Genomic DNA, 18,263 nt, shown 5'->3' with positions numbered 1-18,263 from the left:
GGTCCGATTTAATGAAGGCGGGAAACTTAACCAAGCCCGCGCATTAGTGGGTCCGACGAACAAATGATTCATATTTAGATGTATAACTTTTATTATTGTCTTTTTTTTTAGTTTTTCGCCTGCACACTTCTGCTGCAGCAGTCACGGAACAGCGTCGATATTCGCGCAATATCCCCAACACCATCGGCGCTGTTTCAGAGATAAACCAAGAGAGAGAAAGAGATGAGGCAATTTATGTATCAGATATTCACTCATCGAGGTGTGCTATAGTCGTTTGAGACGAAAGAGCTGTCTGTTCCACGTTGGGCATGCTTTCCAGAAGAAAGAAAGGGTTGTCGTTGACGTGGTTGCGTGGCGCGAGGAGTCCGTGAATATCACATCCTGAGAAGTATTCTCTGCGCCCCCTATGTCGCCGTTGACAACCTCTTGAGAGTAGACATTTTTGAGCTATATTGCTGACGTACAATAAAGGGGTAATACACGAGACACGACAGGGCTGTCGTCTGTTTGCTTCTCGTGCTCTCCTTTTGGGTGTGTAAGATGGCTAAAGAATGAACAATATTTGCGGCTTGCCCGGCTGATTGTTAATTATTAAGTTATCCTCGCAACTTTAATTGAAAAAAAAAACGCGATATACACAGCTGAAGAATTCAATGCGCTTCAAAATATGCAAAGCATAACATTCTGTGATGTGCCCTTCCACCCCCCGTTCTCCCCCCCCCCCCCCCCCCATACAAAAGCAAGAAACAACAAGAACAGCAGCAGCAGCAGCCGCTACAACAATTTAACAGTCATAGAACGTTGCTGATGAAAACTCTCACAATAGCCTCAAAACGGCACGCTCACTTCTTAGAAGCTGCTCATAGGAATGAAAAACCGTGATGCACCCAGTCAAAGTAATTCAGACATTGTTAATTCATTAGCAGCAAATTGAGTACGCACATGTAGTCAAATGCTAACTTGCGCAAAAAAGGCTGGTATGCAGTAAAAAGCATATTTAGCGCCAGCAAACAAGGACGTAAGGGAGACGACAACACAACGTCCTTGTTTGCTGGCGCTAAATATGCTTTCAATTTACCAACACGCCCAACAAATGGCAATGCAGTAAAAACACATGCCCATATGTTTATGGCTCCTCCAAGCGAAACTTCGCTTCCAAAAAGTATAGATGCCAGCACAGGCCTTCAACTGAAGTGATTGCTATAATTAAGGAATGCGCCTTTGCCATTCCTTCGCTGAATTTTATTAGCTAGGCATTCTCACAAACTACTCCAACGCACTGCAAAGTAACTGTCTTTCCCAAAGAGCTCATCGCAAGAATCGCCAAGGAATATTGCTAATGCGGCGCGTCGCGTTTGGTCGAAGAGCACTGCGCTATTATAGACTCAGTGGAGTTGAATTTCTTTTCTTACCCGTTCACGCTTCAGAAGGGACCAGTAAAACGCTGAATGAGCCGCTTGACGAGCCTGTCGACCTCTGTATGCAGTAAAATAGGGTTCAGCTAGAGATCAAATTTCTAGCCCCAGTGCAAAGGCGAATAGGAGGAAAGTTACAATTTATCTACCTCAATATGAAGAAGACAGGTCAACACGTTAAAGCAAGTTTCGGCACGTTAGGATGCATCTTCAGATCACTTACGCAGTGTAGAGTTTGAGGACATGCATTGTGGGCGAGCTCCACCACTCAAAAAGCTGGCGCCATCGTCTGCATGACGTGGCATGAGGGATCACGTGGACACAGAGGCTGTGTCGGTGGCTTCGGAAGCGCTGAAACGAAATGAAAAGTAGCACGGTAGGCTACTGCTCGGTGCCGCAGTGCCGGACGTACGCAACGGAGCCTGATGTCAGCCTTATTCACGCGTAGCCGCAGGACAAGAAGCTGCGTGAAGCTTGGTTCGCGAAACTAAGAACCGGCAAACAGCCGTCGGCTACAACTCGGGTATGCAGCAAGCACAGCCGCGGGGAAGATTTCTGCTACGGCGTCCGGACTGCAATGTTCGGTGAATAGCAGAAAACGCGCACTGAGACGCTGGCCCGCGCCCGCTGCCGGGCTAATGTCATGGCGCTTTATTTGGTCACGAACTTGTTGATGCTAGATTGTGGCAAATTCACTGGAATGGAAATGGAGCGGTAAGAAGCACATTAAAAAAAGGCATGGCACATGGTCATGTTTGTATTCTGAATGTACTGGATTACGAAAAAGAAGCAGCGGGAAATCGCACGCTGACAAGACCGATAAACATACAGTGCGACAGCAACTTGAGAAATACTATGGAAACAACCAAGAATTTAGAAAAAGAATATTGAATCGTCGCGACGGCCCATCACAGGCGTCGTAGGCGTCGAATTATCTATAACAAAATAGCTTTTGAACAGCTCTGACATCGCCCACGCAACAATGGTTGCTTGTGTACCGTGTGTAATCCGCGGCCCCACGCGCATTACCTTGAAAGCGATCTCTAGAGTGTAGTTATAGCAAGGACGCCGTTGGCCCATAGCTGCATGGGCACTGTGTTATCGCCGCTGAGTTTTCCTTGATGCTCGCTGCTGCTGCTGCACCAGCGAGCTTCAAGGAAAAGTACTCTTCAAGGAAATGGTTCCCTTGAGGAAGCGCAGGAGCACCAGCGAGCTTCTCTCGCTGGTGCTCCTGCGCTTCCTCACCATCGGGCGTGGTGGCGTCGCCCCGCCGTGGTACCCAACGTTACTAGACTTGCTATAGTTTTCAAACTCGGCTTCGTTGCGCGGAACCGCCAGCCGCCCGCGCCTTCGTGGCGCTGCAGTCGCGCCCAGCTTCACTTCCTCACTAGCCGGCTACGCGGGCGGGCCGGACAAGCACGTGGTGCAGCGTTGGTGTATTCTATGGTTCGTTGTTATCGGCGAATTTCAGCAAGCATGTCATCCGCGAAACTGTAGCCTTCGCCGAGTTAAGAATATAAGCAGACGATTCCGACGTGCTGCGTACGTGGCTGCATAGGCGGCTATCGGAACGATGTCGACAGTTCGGCGCGCCACTTTTCTTGTGCTGTGCTCCCAGCAATGCGACGCTTCGCTCGGCGGGGAACAGAGCGATTCCTCGTGCCGACCGGAAACCCTTTGCGAAATCCACAACACGCGCTCGTGCCACTGCTCCCGCGTTCGTCGTCGTCTTCCACAGCTGGCTGCGTTGCCGCTCATCATTCCAGCGTAGAATTACACTTCTGTCGTCGTAATGGGGAGGCCGCGTTTACGGGGGTATGAGCCATTGCTGAAGGGAGTATGGAGGAAGGAAGGAAATCAACTTTATGCAAGGTCCTGCAGGCCACGAGAGCTTTGGGCTCTCATGGAGTGGGCCTCTCCCACCACGGAACCGGGAGGTTGAGTTTCCTGGCGTCGTCGGGGACCTGCTGGACGGCCCAGAGTTGGGGAGCGAGTTCTTCGCTCCGGATTGCTTCTTCGTACTTGCGCGCGTCCGGTTCGAAGTTTATGTGAGCTTGCGAGCACGGCCAGAGTAAATGATAGACGTCAAGAGATGTATTGCAATTGGTGGTAGCGGGGCCGAGCGGGCTTAAGTATGAGCCACTCATTGCCTTACGTAACGGACAGATTTAATTTTGAAGAAATTTAATTTGGAAGAATCACAAGCGGCAAATAGCGGACGAAGGCTGCTAACCACGCCACCGAGCAAACTCGAGATACCGAACGCAAGCGATAACGGCGGACTGCGGGCATATACCGTCAGTGACGTCTTCTCTCCGTCGCAGCCGATTGTGTATGTAACCTCATAATTGAGAAATACTATAATGAACCCTAGGGATTAACCCAGTGATACACACAGGGGCCGCACGCTTCAGCTTCGCTGGTTAACCATCTTCACCGAGTGTAAGAGCCAACGATTTTTTCTTTCTTATTCTTTTTTTTTTTTTGTGGCTTGTGCGTTCAAAGACCGACCTCATCTTTCTTTTTGTAGCGTTTCTTTGGCGTGGTGAGAAGCTTCGGTGGGGATGAAGATCATCCTACAATCACGTACTTTGGCCAGACCTTCAGGCTCCTGCGCCTAAATTGCGCGAAACGTTAAGACGACAGGAACACACGACGTTTAGAAACGCAGCTTCTGCGCTTCGCTCTATGCGTTTCTTCCTTTCGTGCAGTTTACCCTTCTTTCAGTATGAACCAACTGGCTCGCTAATCTTATTGCTGTAGGTGGATACCGCTTTCTTATGGCACCACTAATTCGGACAAGGGAGAACGCGAGCGAGCTTGACACACGCGCAAACTGCCCGTCCGCACGAGCTCAAGGCTGCGGCGAGGCGTCTGCAGTAGAGCGCGATGGAACGGCGCTGCCATCTGGCGGCTGTCACAGGAGTGGCGACAGCGGCTGTAAGCGCGCGGGCGGAGAGTTTCACAACTGAAGCTAGTCTAGTAACGTTGGTGGTACCATCGTGCGTGGTGGCGCCGCCCAGCGCTCAAGAATAAATCATGTGTGCGTGGGAGTATGGGCATGTATGAGTGTACCGCCGCTGACTGAGACCACCGGTCATTAATAAATGTGTGCGTGTACTTTTCGTCAGGATGACCGCGGCCGCCGCTCAACACGATCAATGTGTTCGTACCTTTCATCAAAATTCTGTGTGCTAAAGAGCTTCGCCGGTCATCCACATTGCAGGAGCAGAATGATTCATGATTTTTCTGTTAGGGTTTTCTTCACTAAGCCAAATGAATTGCGACATGTCGCAGGAGCCAAAGTTAAGTAAATATGGCAGGCTATGATTAACTCTTCAAGTTAAAGAATAAGACCGCACACAAATACTTCGATGTTATGAGTACACCGTAAAGTTCGACCAGAAGAAAACTGCGGATCTATGTGGGTACAAATGCTTTATGAGCGCAGTCTTGAGCGATAACTGACGTAAATGACCACAATGTGAAGTTGTAAATCATGACCAAGTATTGGCAGCATCACCACTAGACTATCAAAATCATCGCGACGCGGAGCAACAACAAAAGTGTAGAAAGCTTGAAAATCCGCAATAGCTCATTGAGACAGCTTAAAAACATCACTTTTGGTTAAATATCAAAGTAAATTCTAATATTTATAGCTTATCGTAGACATGACAAGCAGCGACTATGCCTTTAATGTGTTTAAGGCGCATTGCCAAGGCCAAGCATGGGAGCTGACCAATGATCTCCGGTACCGGACCGGACTGCTGATATCGCAGTGCGCCACCCTTTTCCTTTCCTAAAACCACTTTACATGATACGCATAGCACGGAACCAGTGAATGGGCAACGCTGACGGAGGCAAATAGAATATTTGTAATGGCCCGCCGTGGTTCCTTAATAGCTTTAGCGTTGGGCTGCTAAGCACGGAAGTCGCGGGAACGAATCCCGGCCACGGCGGGCGCATTTCGATGAGGGTGAAGTGCGAAAACACCCTGTACTTAAATTTAGGTGCACGTTAAAGAACCCCAGGTAGTCGAAATTATTCCGGAGTTTCCCACTACGGCGTGCCTCATGATCAGATCGTGGTATTGGCACGTAAAACCCCATAGTTAATTATAATACCTTAATTGTTATTTGTAATAATAATTTCCTTGTTATTGCAATAGCAATTATATGGACACTTGAGACGTATTTCGGCTGTCAGCGGCGGTCTCGGCTTCGCCGTGAGGTTCCATATAAAGTTGAAGGACGATGACATTGTCTCCGCGCCGTATACTGTATGAAAAATTATGGGGTTTTACGTGCCAAAACCACTTCCTGATTATGAGGCACGCCGTAGTGGGGGACTCCGGAAATTTCGACCACCTGGGGTTCTTTAACGTGCACCTAAATCTAAGTACACGGGTGTTTTCGCATTTCGCCCCCATCGAAATGCGGCCGCCGTGGTCGGGATTCGATCCCGCGACCACGTGCTTAGCAGCCCAACGCCATAGCCACTAAGCAACCACGGCGGGTGTATACTGTATGTGCAAGTGAAAGCGTACTATGGTGAGCCCGCGATCGCGGCTCATTCTCGCGTACTCAAGCGAGGAAAGCGAAGCGGAAGCACCCTGTCTTCTGTCGAGCGAAAGGCTTCGGGGAGAGGGTGGGGGGGGGGGGGAGGGGTTCTACTCCGGGCGGCACGGACGGCTGCTAGCGCCCACCGGGGCAGCTGTATCTTGAAAGCCATCTGCGATGAGGACTGAGTCTGCCTGTGCACTGTGTTATCACGCCTTAGTTCGCGCTGATGCGAGACGCAGCATGAAGGTCAATTCGCTCGCTTCAGCTACCGCATTTTCTCACTGCAGCCTTTTTACAGCGAGCTTCTACGGTCATCAAGTGAGATGTGTCCATGTTTGCTTTTGCGCGCGTGACAATATGCTTTTTCATCTAGCTAATATACCTATATTGACAAGTTTATACAGCCGATAAAGCTACTACCCTTACTTCTTATAGCTGTCCACTAATTTTCTATCGCAATCGATGCATCACCGTTCGAGCGAAACTGCGGCTTCTTTTACATAGCTGCGCCGGGATCATACTCGTGTTTTGGCACTGTTAGTGATGTAACCTCAGAAACTATTGTGTTAGCATTATTGTTCACTTTTATTGCCCAAGTTTTACTCTCTAAGCCAACTTGTCTGATAGTGTATTGATTTGGCTTGTTTCGTTGTATGGTCCGATGTACGACTTTAGAAAATTAAATGCAGCTTTGGCATCAAATAGTAATAAGAACAATAAACCCACAATAATCCGGAAATGAAAATGTAAAGCACGACTTTGGAAATGTCAATGCACCTTTCGCATAAAAACATTATGTGATCTTTATAGCTCGAAAGTTTCTTAATTGAAATCTATGCGCTCCGTAGTTTCTGCGACATCCGCCAGATGCCGCCGCGGGCCCGCTCGTCATCAAAGCGCCCTTGAAACTTTGTGCTCGGATGGGGATCTGTGCGTTATGTGACTCCGGGTGCATGGGCGTCGCCACGAAATCCAGCCCGAGTTCACAATCTTCGCACCGAAATGTTCTTTCGGGCGCGAAAAATACATTCTAGAGAAAATCCAGAATGATTTCCGGCGCCGTGGGTTGTTTTGGTTGGCGGTGCATCACAGCACGAAAAAATTTCGGGGGGGGGGGGGGGGGGGGCTGAAGCCCCATCAGCCCCCCCTGATTTATATATATATATATATATATATATATATATATATATATATATATATATATATATATATATATATATATATTACATTACCCTTTAAAGTATAGATTGGCCAATTAAAGAACAAATAGTGCCACTTCTCTTCTGCAGACCAATAATCCGGGGACAACGGTCACTTGAATGTTAAGCCAATCAGGGAGATAAAAAAATTAGCAACACACCGCTGAATCCGTCAAAAAATTGCCCGTTATATTCGTGATAGTTGAAATTTTTACTCCGTAAAATTTTCAGCAAATCATCGATAACATCGTCGACAAATGTCAGGCGTCTCAGGTCTCAGTGGAAAAATCAGTGGCAGCCTTAAAAGAATTCAGGCTTTCACTCCAAGGCTGCGTTGCCGTTTTCCCCTACAAAATTCATAGGTATGCTGTTTCCCCAAGAAAATTGAATATATTACTCATTATCTTTATTGAGTCCTTGATTTATTATTTAAACGAAAGGCATATTGAAGTACCGTTCCATAAACTTGCTCCCTATTTGACGGTCTGCGGTAATTCCTTCAAATGAGGAATCGTTTGTCACGCCAACTCCTGCTCCTTACTAAAATGCTTGCAAATTATTTTATACTTATATCGTTCAATGAACCTTCTTTTATTTCTCTTAAGTGTAATCATCAATTCATCTGGTGTAAATTCTCAAATATACACGAACTGTTTCTTCGTGTACAGCTTCACCATTTCCAATTCTTCGAATCACTCCTGTAGTTGTTATTTACGTGCGTGCTACCGCATAATTCTTAGCCAATCAACCGACATGGGTACGTGCCGTGATTTAAAGGAATATCATCATCACATCCTCGACCACGCGCATCGGCCTCGTGACGTTCCTAGCTGTATCAGAAGGAGGAGGACAAACGCAGGAGGACACCATGTTCACAATGACGACACCGAGGCATCACTGGAGGACCCAGGATGAGTTCTTCTTTGCGACAGTTGGCATGTGTCTGGGCCTGTCCAACTTGTGGAGATTCCCGAATTCCGTGTACCATAACGGAGGCCGTGAGTATTCCGGCGGATCTGGCGAAGCATTCTTCTATTCACCGGCTACACGAGGAATAGTAGACGATTTTTTTTCTATTCCGTCAGAAACCACGACACTTCAAACTTAGATATATCTGCAATGTGTGTCTCTGCTGTTTTCACATGTTGCTCTGTGAAACCACCTTTAGCATAAGCACTGGACTGAGCGTGCTTTCCAGACCGTCTCCATGGTCGGATTGGATGGCGAATTGGCAGCGCAGTTCTTCGTATCGTGTGGCGTTTCCAAAATGACTTCGTTGCCTAACATCCCTGGGTTCGTGTCCTTCTGGGAAGTCTCGCCGAGTGAGACACAGATAACCAACATTTATGGCATGGATTGGTCAACAATATAGAGGCAGTGCGAGTACACGTGATCTTCGAATGAATGAATCAATGACATCTAGATTGCAAAGACTGGCGCTTTGGCCTATGCTAAGGGGTCCGGAGAACACAGGTACGAGAATGGCTGAAAATGGAGTGGTAAACAGATCTTCGAATGGGAGCTTTACATCACGAAATAACTGAACTACCTATATTGCCGGTTCATAGGAGTCTCTAAAGCGCACGCTAACTTGTAAGTCAAATCATTATGCCTTGTGTTTCTTTTTTAACCTGGCGGACGCTAAACCGCAGTGGTTATTGCACACTTTAAGGCAATGACGTGCCCGCACTCTTTCAGTGGTCTTCATCGTGGTGTACGTGTTCCTCATGGCTGTCGTCGCGCTGCCTATGATGTACCTTGAAGTCTTCCTCGGTCAGTTCACCAGCCTCACGGTGCCTGGAGCCTTTGGAGGATTTCCCTTAGCAAAAGGTTAGTGCTTGAGTATGCTGTATACACCAACATTGAGGATCGTACCATTCGCGTAGCCCGAAAATTTGGTGCGAAGAGATCGCGCTGTTTGCTGCGTCTTTTTTTTTTTTCATTTCCATAGTAGTTGTTAAATGGTAGTTTCACAACACGCGTCACATAAGTGCAATTAGCCTGCCGCAAGTGCCAACTGTGCCAAATAGTACGATACATGCGAGAGGTTCATAGACTGCTGCATTAGTATCGCTGAATGTCAGATGCCTCAGCGTGTTGCTCTAGGTAAAAGCTAGACGAATTGATTACTGGCACTAAGCGAAATAATTACAGCGCTCAGGACGGCTAACGCTAAAAATGAACCCCATACAGGACGGGCGCTAGGCATGAAATGGCTTTGGTACACAATGGGTTGCAATCCGGAAAGAGTCAAGCATGTAATCCGTATTGTGGCAAATCAAGTTGATTCCCAAAGGCCGTCCTGTGCATTTTGTATTTGTTTCGTCGTTATTGTCTCTGTCACCGTATTTCAAATGTCATGGCCTGTTCTTCCAAAGACAGTTTTTTCAAAATATTTCAAGGAGTAAAGACTTTATTCTCTTTTGGTGAACAAGTTGCAGGTCTTCGTCTTCCTTCATTACCTTAGGACTGTTCGGCCTTCCAAGTCAAGTAATCTCCATATTTAATTTTTGAACCAAATTTATTTCTCACAGTATTAGAGCAAGCCATTCTACATATATCGTGTAAATAAAAAGGTGGTTTTAACTAGGTCTGATGCGACGCGGAATAAAGGTATCCGCGTGTCACTGCTGCTTGAAGAGGGGGTTAAATGAGAAATTAGATAATCCAGGCAAAGCTCCTAAGCCTAAGTCACAAAGCTCCTCAGGCCTAATTCACAAAGCATTTCATTCGTAAGGGATCTCTGCTGTTGGCCGGCCGCCTTCCCTAATAATAAGTTCAACAGCAGAACTGACACAAGCTTTCTCTTAAGAATAATTCAAGCATAAGAAGGCTTTGGGTATTAAAATTAAATTGTGATGTTACGCACCAAAACCATGATGTGATTACGAGGCATGTCATAGTGGGGAGCACCGGAAATTTGTACCAACTGGGGTTCTCTAACGTGCACCTAAATCTAAGTGCGCGGGTGTTTTCGCATTCCGCCCCCATCGAAATGAGGCCGCCGTGGCCGGGATTCGATCCTGCGTCCTCGTGCTTAGCAGTCCGACATCATAGAAGCAACCACGGCGGATGTTTTGGGGAATACGGGCCCTAATCCATACTTATTCGCAAAACTCCAAATTTCTGGACTTTTGAGCACAGTTATGTCCCCGATCGTCATTTCCACTGCTATTGAAATTCTAACAACTTATGTAACACCTTTCCTGCACAGGATTCAAAAGACACTTGGAAGGTGCGCTCGACGCCAGCCCTTGACTTTCATGGGCTACGCAGTAATTCCTAAGTAATTATGGTATTGGACGCGGCTTTTCTTTTAAATTTTTTTCAGCGGGGTAGTAGAGCCACTTAAGCCCTTGTCACGCGATACCGTTGACTGATGTAAAAATAAGAAATGACAACGCGAGCCCGAGGCGTTTACTGCCCCTCAGCGCAAGTTCGCGTAACTGATCAGAAAAGTGTGGCTTCGGCCTAGCTGGCAGCCCACTCACAAGAAACATATATCGCCGGGCCACAAATAGCTGCATAACTGCCACCCACATTTTATTCAACAGATAAGCAGCTATCTCATTTATTGCATGCGGGAGCCATATAATTTGGCGATACTATCATCCAGGTACCTTTCATTATTGTTTTGTTTGTTTGTGATTCTCGTGCAGTTTCTTTGCATGTCGCTGTTATTATTTTCCATTCCTTGTTGTATTAAGACATTTGTATATCACGCCTGTTCGAAGTGTACGGTAGTTAGCGCAATACCTGTTAGTTTAAGTGCCGTCGTCATTCACTGGCGCTTCGAACTTCCTGCAGTAAGTGTTCAGTTTCGCAGCTTAAAAGACGGACCCTTATATGAGCTACAATATACAAATATTGCCTGCAAGCACACGTGTGATGGCGCATATTATCAAACCAGTGTCTCGTCTTGAAGGCTCATGTGATTGGACTATTTTTCAGTTATTGTCTCTTTGCATGCGTCCACTATTTGGAAAGCTTCCCGAAGGGGTTATAATCAACAGCTGAGCCGCCTAAGGAGGTTTGAAAAGGCGCAATTGATTTTGGGCACTGTAAACAAGTAGTCTGAGAAATTGCAAGCCCTAATACTCCGGTCGCTCGCGAACTTTGAAAGACCACTGAAATGAGACTATTGAACTCTGCGGGCTTCGCCGGCTTCTTTGCCCAAGCTCGTGGAAATGGACGCCTGGGACTCAAAGATTTTCTGCGTGGTTTGAATAGTCACTGAAATCATGCCTGTGACATGTGGTGTCCGAAATTCCGAGAATGCTGTATGATCTGGTGCAGAATTATTCGAAAACGCCCGCCCCCACGTTTATATATATATATATATTTATTTATTTATTTATTTATTTATTTATTTATTTATTTATTTTATTTCAACATACTGTCAACCCTTTGACAGGGTTATTACAGGAGGGGGGTACAAAAAGAAACAGTAATAATAGCAATTGTCAGGGTAGGTATGCTAAACAAGCACAAATAAGAATGAAAAATATACGTACAACAGTAAATATGAATACGAGTATTGACAAGCATGCTAATAGAAAAAAACCAACTAATCATGTAGAGAGTACAAATAAATGACATCAGGTTGATGAGTACGTATTAAGCGAGTTATGTAACATCTCAAGGAAATCATCAATTCTTTGCTGTTCGACTATAAGTCGGTCAATGGTATTCCATTCCCGAATGGATCTAGGGAGAAAGGAGTAATAGAATATATTGTTGTTGCACGCATATTCTTGTAGTGTAAGATCATGTGTGTGACGTAGTTGCCTTGTTTGTTTAGTTTCAACGTATGTTGTGTGGTCTATCTTAAAATAGTTGTGCAGTAGCATATATAAGAACTTCAGGCGGTGGATTTTAGCACGACTTTGGAGTGAGGGCTAACCTGCGCTGCGTAGCAATTCTGTCGGGGAATCAAGGCGTCGATAGCGGTTAAAAATAAATCTAATCGCTTTGCGCTGCACATTTTCAAGCATGCCGATACCGCTACTTGTGAAGGGGAACCAGATTGTATTGGCGTATTCTAGAATCGGTCGGACAAGAGTGGTGTACGCTAAAAGCTTAGTGTCACGGTCAGCGTGCCGCAGCGTCCGCTTAAGAGGAAGCTTTAGCTCGGACCCAACTCCGACGCGGCCTATTCAAATACATGTAAAACGCAAAAACGTTTTTATGAGATAACCCCTCGACCGATTTTGATGAAATTTGTTGCATTTGAGAGGGAAAGTGAAATTCTAGTGACTGTTGGTCGCGGAATTTCTATTTAGGTCCTGAATTTTGATAAAAAGATTTTCAAAAATTCGAAAGTTTGAAAAAAATAGAAGCATGAAGTTTACAAATTCATAACTCTGCATCAAGAGCAGATATCGCGGTTCTGTAAACGGCATCCATTCGACCATTGAAAGCGGACAAATTTCATATGTCATTTTATATCTTACGTGAATTTGTTACGTTCTTTACAAAGGTTCTGCAAAAGCTGTATTTCCATATTACTAAATTTTTTTAGATTCATGTATAGCATATGAATTTTGTCCGCTTTAGATGTACTATTAGATGCAATTCAAAGAATTGTATTATCGTTTTTCGTTTTAGAGTTACAGAGTTGTAAACTTGATAGTTTCTTTTTTTGAAAATTTGCGATATTTGTCAAATTTTAATAAAAAATTAAGGACCTAAATCAAAAATTTGAAACCAACAGTCACTAGATTTTAAGTTTTTCTTTTAAAGCCAACAAACCTCGTCAAATTCGGTGCAGTGGTTGCCGAGAAAAACGAATTCTCCTTTTACATGTATTTAGATAGGAGCACCCGAGCTAAAGCTTCCTCTTAAGGAAAAACAATTTTTTCATTGCTTTCGCGGTTATAGCTTCCGTGTGAGCTGCCCAGCTGAGATCAGAGGTTATTATTACACCAAGATATTTGTACTGGGTTACATTTCGGAGTGCGACATTATTAAAACCATAAGAGAATGCTAGGCTTGTTTTCTTTTTTGTTATTGTCATTGCAACTGTTTTGTCTGTATTAATCACCATTTGCCAGTTAGAGCACCAACTTACTACTTCATTCAGGGCAATGTTCAGCTCATTTTGGTCACTGTGGCTTTTGACCTCTTTATACAGTACGCAGTCGTCTGCGAATAGCCTAATATTTGCGTTAATGTTGATTGCCAGGTCATTTATAAATAATAAAAATAATATTGGTGCCAAGACAGATCCCTGGGGCACACCGGATGTGACATTTAATGTGTCAGAAACGTGCTCATTGCATTGCACAAATTGTTGATGGCCGGACAAATAGTTTGACATCCATCGAGTCATTGGCCCATCCCCAAGTTTGCGGACCAGCTGAATAACTAGCTTTTCATGGGAAACCTGATCAAACGCCTTTGAGAAATCCATAAAAATTATGTCAATTTGGGAGTGTTCGTTAATGCCTTGGGCCAAGTCGTGCATTATCTCGACGAGTTGAGTAACGGTCGATAGGCCTCTCCGGAATCCGTGCTGGTTGGGGTGTAGCAGATCATTGTCTTCGACAAACTTTGTGATGAATTTGAGGATAATATGCTCGAGTATTTTACAGCTGGTACACGTCAAGGAAATGGGCCTGTAGTTTGATGGGATCGTCTTGTCGCCGGATTTATGTACTGGGATTATTTTTGCGACTTTCCATTCAGAAGGAATCTGTGAATCCTAGATAGATTTTGTGAATATTAAGCGTAGATACTTACTAACTGGTTCTGCATACTGTTTGAGAAAAGCGTTCGGTATCCCGTCTGAGCCACAGCTCTTTTTGTCATCAAGGTTTAATAGGAGACACAGTATACCAGTGTCGGTTATTTCTGGGGTTTCTAGTAATTTATTTTTGGTAGATGGGATAATCTGGGAATGTTGCACTAGTCCATTATCGATTGTAAAAATCGACTGGAAGTAGCGATTGAATTGATCCGCCTTATCCTTTGTTTTTATTGAAGGAGAAGCCTTGCTATCGCTATGTTTACCAGTTACGTAACGCCAAAATTTTGTTGGTGACGTTTTCATGAACTTGGATAGAGTGGTACCATAGTAGTGCATTTTGGAATCGCGTATCTTGCTTTTCAATGTTTTAGATAGCGCGGAAATCTGAGCGGTGATATTAGCAGCTAAACCAGGCCTCCTACCTTTCCTCAGCCTACTAATTTTACGTTTAATATGAATTATTTCGCGGGTGATCCATGGATTATATTTTCTTGTAAGTTTGCGCTCTAGTGGGACGAAATTTTCAATACAATGCATAACGTGTGCTTTGAATTGCGACCATACATGATCTATCGACGAGTTTTTATCCGAGCAAAGATCTGAAAAGTCAAGAAATTCGTGAGTGAGATAAGTGATTATTGCATCGTTGTCTGCTCTGTTGAATGCAAGGACGTGCTTTATAGGGCCGTGGTGTCGTACAAGACCAGGTAGAGGCAGTGTGCATAGGACTAATTTATGATCGGATATGCCGTCTAAGATTTCGGTGGATGTCTGGGCGTTCAGGAAATGGTCACTAACAAGAACAACGTCTAGAACAGAACTGGAATTGCCCTGGATACGTGTGGGGACGCGTACGAGTTGCTTGAGGTTAAAGTTGAACAATATATCCAATATGGCGTCATTCGCAGCACCTCGCACGTTTTTTGACGACCATTCCATTTCAGGCAAGTTAAAATCACCAGCCATGATTATTTTGCCGTTCGTCATGTGATCATGCATATAATCCAGAAGATGTTCTAGATAACTTGTCTCAGCGTTAGGTGGTCTGTAGATAGCGCCTACAAATATGCAGCCTTTCTGCAGCTGTACATTGCACCACACCGCCTCAATTTCTGACTTATCTGGTAAAACGGTGTATCGTAGTTCTTTCTTAAAGAAAAGTGTGACACCCCCGCCTCTAGTGCCTCTACCTCTGCGCACAATCACATATCCCGGTGGTAAGACTTCATGGTCTAAGATATCCGAGTGAAGCCATGTTTCTGTGACAGCAATAATGTCAGGTTTAATTTCTGAAACAAGAGCTTCGAATTGGTCTATTTTATTTGCAAGACTTCGTGCGTTCACATTCAACAGGGTTACTTCTGTCGACTTTCAGTGACTCTCTTTTGTAAGGCGTCCTTTTCTTCGTTTTTTTGGACTGCAACTAAATCTTCATGGTCACTATCCCAAGAAAAAAGTTCACCATTTATACGCACTTTATCGTAGACTAGCGACACCCTTTCCTGCCTATCCCGGTATTCTTTCGTTCGATCCCACAGCTTCGTTCTTATTTCTCGAATACTACGAGAAAAATCTTCGCTGATATAGAAACCTGAGCCCTTGAGCTTCGTGCAGTGCTTTAGGATTGAAACTTTGTCTCGGCAGTCGAGTAGTTTAAGGATTACGGGTCTTGGCCTAGAAGTATTAGTTGGCTTCTTTTTTCCTAGGCGGTGGATTCTTTCGATTCCTTTGGTTTTTATCTGTAGTATACCGTCTAAAATGTTCTTTTCGACCAATTCAAGAAGCATGTTTGTTGATTCCTTTTGTTGTTCTTCAACACCGTGTATGACAAGGTTGGACCGACGGCTCCGGTTTTCCAGATCCTCGACTTTCTTTTCCATAGCCATTAGGTTTTTTTCTAAAGTAGATATTCGTTTATTGTTCTCCGAGATCTATTTTTCAATGCCAGCTATCTTTTCAAGTTTCTTGTCAATTGCATTAAGTCTAGTGCTTGTTATAGATTTTTCTTTCTTAATTTCTTGAATATCCCCTGCAATTAGCTTTAGCTGTTCTGCTATGCCATCTAGTGTAGGGCCTGGGTTCAACTCAACATCTCCACCCAGAAGTAACAACATGCGCAAGAAAACAAACAATTTGCAAAAGGACTCGCGAAGCGACCGTGGGAACGGAAGCAGAATTAGGCAGACATCGTTACTACGAAATGACTTGTCATAGCGTCTGCTCACCTGTAGAATAAACAGGAACGGATTTGAAGGCTGCATCTTTGCGATGCTGCCGTGCCCACTGCCAGCTGTGCCGTATGCGTCCTGCTTTATAGGGTCGCTCCATGGTGTCGTCATCGGTGATCCAAGCTTATCTGTCGATGTGACACCAGCGCCATCATGGAAGGGCCGGTAGCTTTCGTCGACTGAGACTGGGTGCATCAGCAGATACTTGTCGCCGATAGAAGCAGCTCGAGACGATGGTTGTAGGGCCCGTGGGGAACAGCAGAAAGCCTATCTGTAGAATAAACAGGAACGTATTTGAAGGCTGCATCTTTGCGATGCTGCCGTGCCCACTATATATATATATATATATATATATATATATATATAAAGATGTCTTGTGGGGCTACTTGAAATTTTCACCAAACCTTCGTTGCTACGAATGTGTATCGCTCTGCAAAAAGCCGAGTGGCATTTTACCGCAGAAGCCTTTTTTTTTTCGACTTATTCCGCAGGCCTTCGTTCCGCGAAAAGTATGACATTGTCCGTATGGCGGCGCATGGCCTGCCCGCGTCACGCTATGCGGATGCCATTTCACGACCATCTGACCCCTTTGCGGGAAATAGTGTTGTAGGCTCTCGCTCCCTGGCTTGCATCCCAGCTCTTCAGCAATGAATTCAGGCGTTATGTTGGCGGTTTTCTTTTATAAGATTGTTTCTCAATATACGAGGTTGTCAAGGCCTAGCTTATGGTAACACATAAGCGGCTCGTCGTGTTACAGGCTTGGATTGGTGCGGCTTCAGCCACTATTAGCTCTTATTTGTTCGCGCTATCTCGTGCGTTTAAACAAGTTAAACATTCATGGACGTACAGAAACACGCTAACGCGTCAGAACGGTTCAGTTTAATCGACACAATGGAGCGAAAACACTTTGTGTCACAAATGGTGCGAAAAGATAGCGGCCATGACGTGTTTGCGGCTCCAAAATAACTTCCAGCGCATGCCGCCTGCTAAGACTTTCCATGTCTCCCTCTGGCAAACTGGGGCGTGAATTTCGACACCACCAGTTGAATATGCTATATACATGCTAGCCAGAGCCGCAGCAATACTTCAAATGCCTAAAGACGTATTCATCGAACCCATAAAGAATTCAGACCATTTAGTTTGGTGTTTGCTGTCATGTGTGTGTCTGCGTGTGCGTGTACGTGTGTTTGTGTGCATGTGTGTGTGTGCGTGTGTAGAATAAGGTAACACTGATGGCAGAAAGGACTGACGGAACCCCTTCGAAGCTAGCGAGAAACTATGGGACCGTGCTGCTCGCGTATAGCGCTGGGACTATTCCTGCAGCACTCGCCATCCTCAGCTTAATTCTGAGGCCACCTAGTTTGATTGCGAATTCAGAGAGCCCTGGTTTTCTTTGAGTGAATATATCTACATATATGTTTTATTGTGTATTTCCGCAATATACGGTTCCGCATAAGATTGGCAAAAACATTTCGAAAGCCAAGACTTGGCAGGACCTCAAGGACAGAATTTGTGATCAATCTTGAGTTATATTTCGGACGCATGGCTTCACTGACATGTGTAGCAAATTTCTATTGCCGAAGGTCAAACTAACGCTTACAAAAAGAAAAAGTACCTGGCACGTTATGTGCATGGCCGCAATTGCTCAAGCAAGGCTCTAATTACTGAGTAATGCTAAAACACAAAGTAAAAGAACTTGACGCCTTGCGAAAGCTATAGCAGCGGCCTGGGGCATCAGAACCGGCAAATCACTAACCATCAAAGTGATTACCAAAACGCTTGCCGGCACTTACTGAACGGCAGAAAAAGAGCTGACAGTCGCTTTAGCTCACGCTAAAGAGGATGAAGGCAAAAGCATGCGCCCTCGAAACATTTAGTAAATTACTTGAGAATTCATTAAAATTCATTGTTACTTCCTATGACAGGTTTTCTCCCAACAAAGTTCGTGGGTTCGAGTGTCTTACTTAACTCTATCTTAAGAGGAAGGTTTAGCTCGGGTGGTCCTATCTAAATAGATGTAAAAGGAGAATTCGTTTTCTCGGCAACCACTGCACCGAATTTGACGAGGTTTGTTGTATTTAAAAGAAATACTTAAAATGTAGTGGCTGTTG

General features: G+C 44.9%; 1 protein-coding gene across 1 annotated transcript in view; it reads left to right on the top strand.

Annotated features, from left to right (window-relative positions):
• Positions 1 to 7,904: 7,904 nt before the first annotated feature.
• Positions 7,905 to 18,263, top strand: part of LOC126537746 (creatine transporter-like) — a 113,313-nt gene continuing 102,954 nt past the window's right edge. Inside the window, exon 1 of the mRNA XM_055074514.2 lies at positions 7,905 to 9,006. The gene's annotated coding sequence lies outside the window, so the exon portion shown is untranslated. The remainder of the gene's footprint in view (positions 9,007 to 18,263) is intronic.

This window comes from Dermacentor andersoni, chromosome 4, assembly GCF_023375885.2.
Source record: "Dermacentor andersoni chromosome 4, qqDerAnde1_hic_scaffold, whole genome shotgun sequence".
NCBI classification, from domain to species: domain Eukaryota; kingdom Metazoa; phylum Arthropoda; class Arachnida; order Ixodida; family Ixodidae; genus Dermacentor; species Dermacentor andersoni.
Note: the sequence above shows the minus strand (reverse complement) of the source record. Positions and strands in the feature narration are given on the sequence as shown.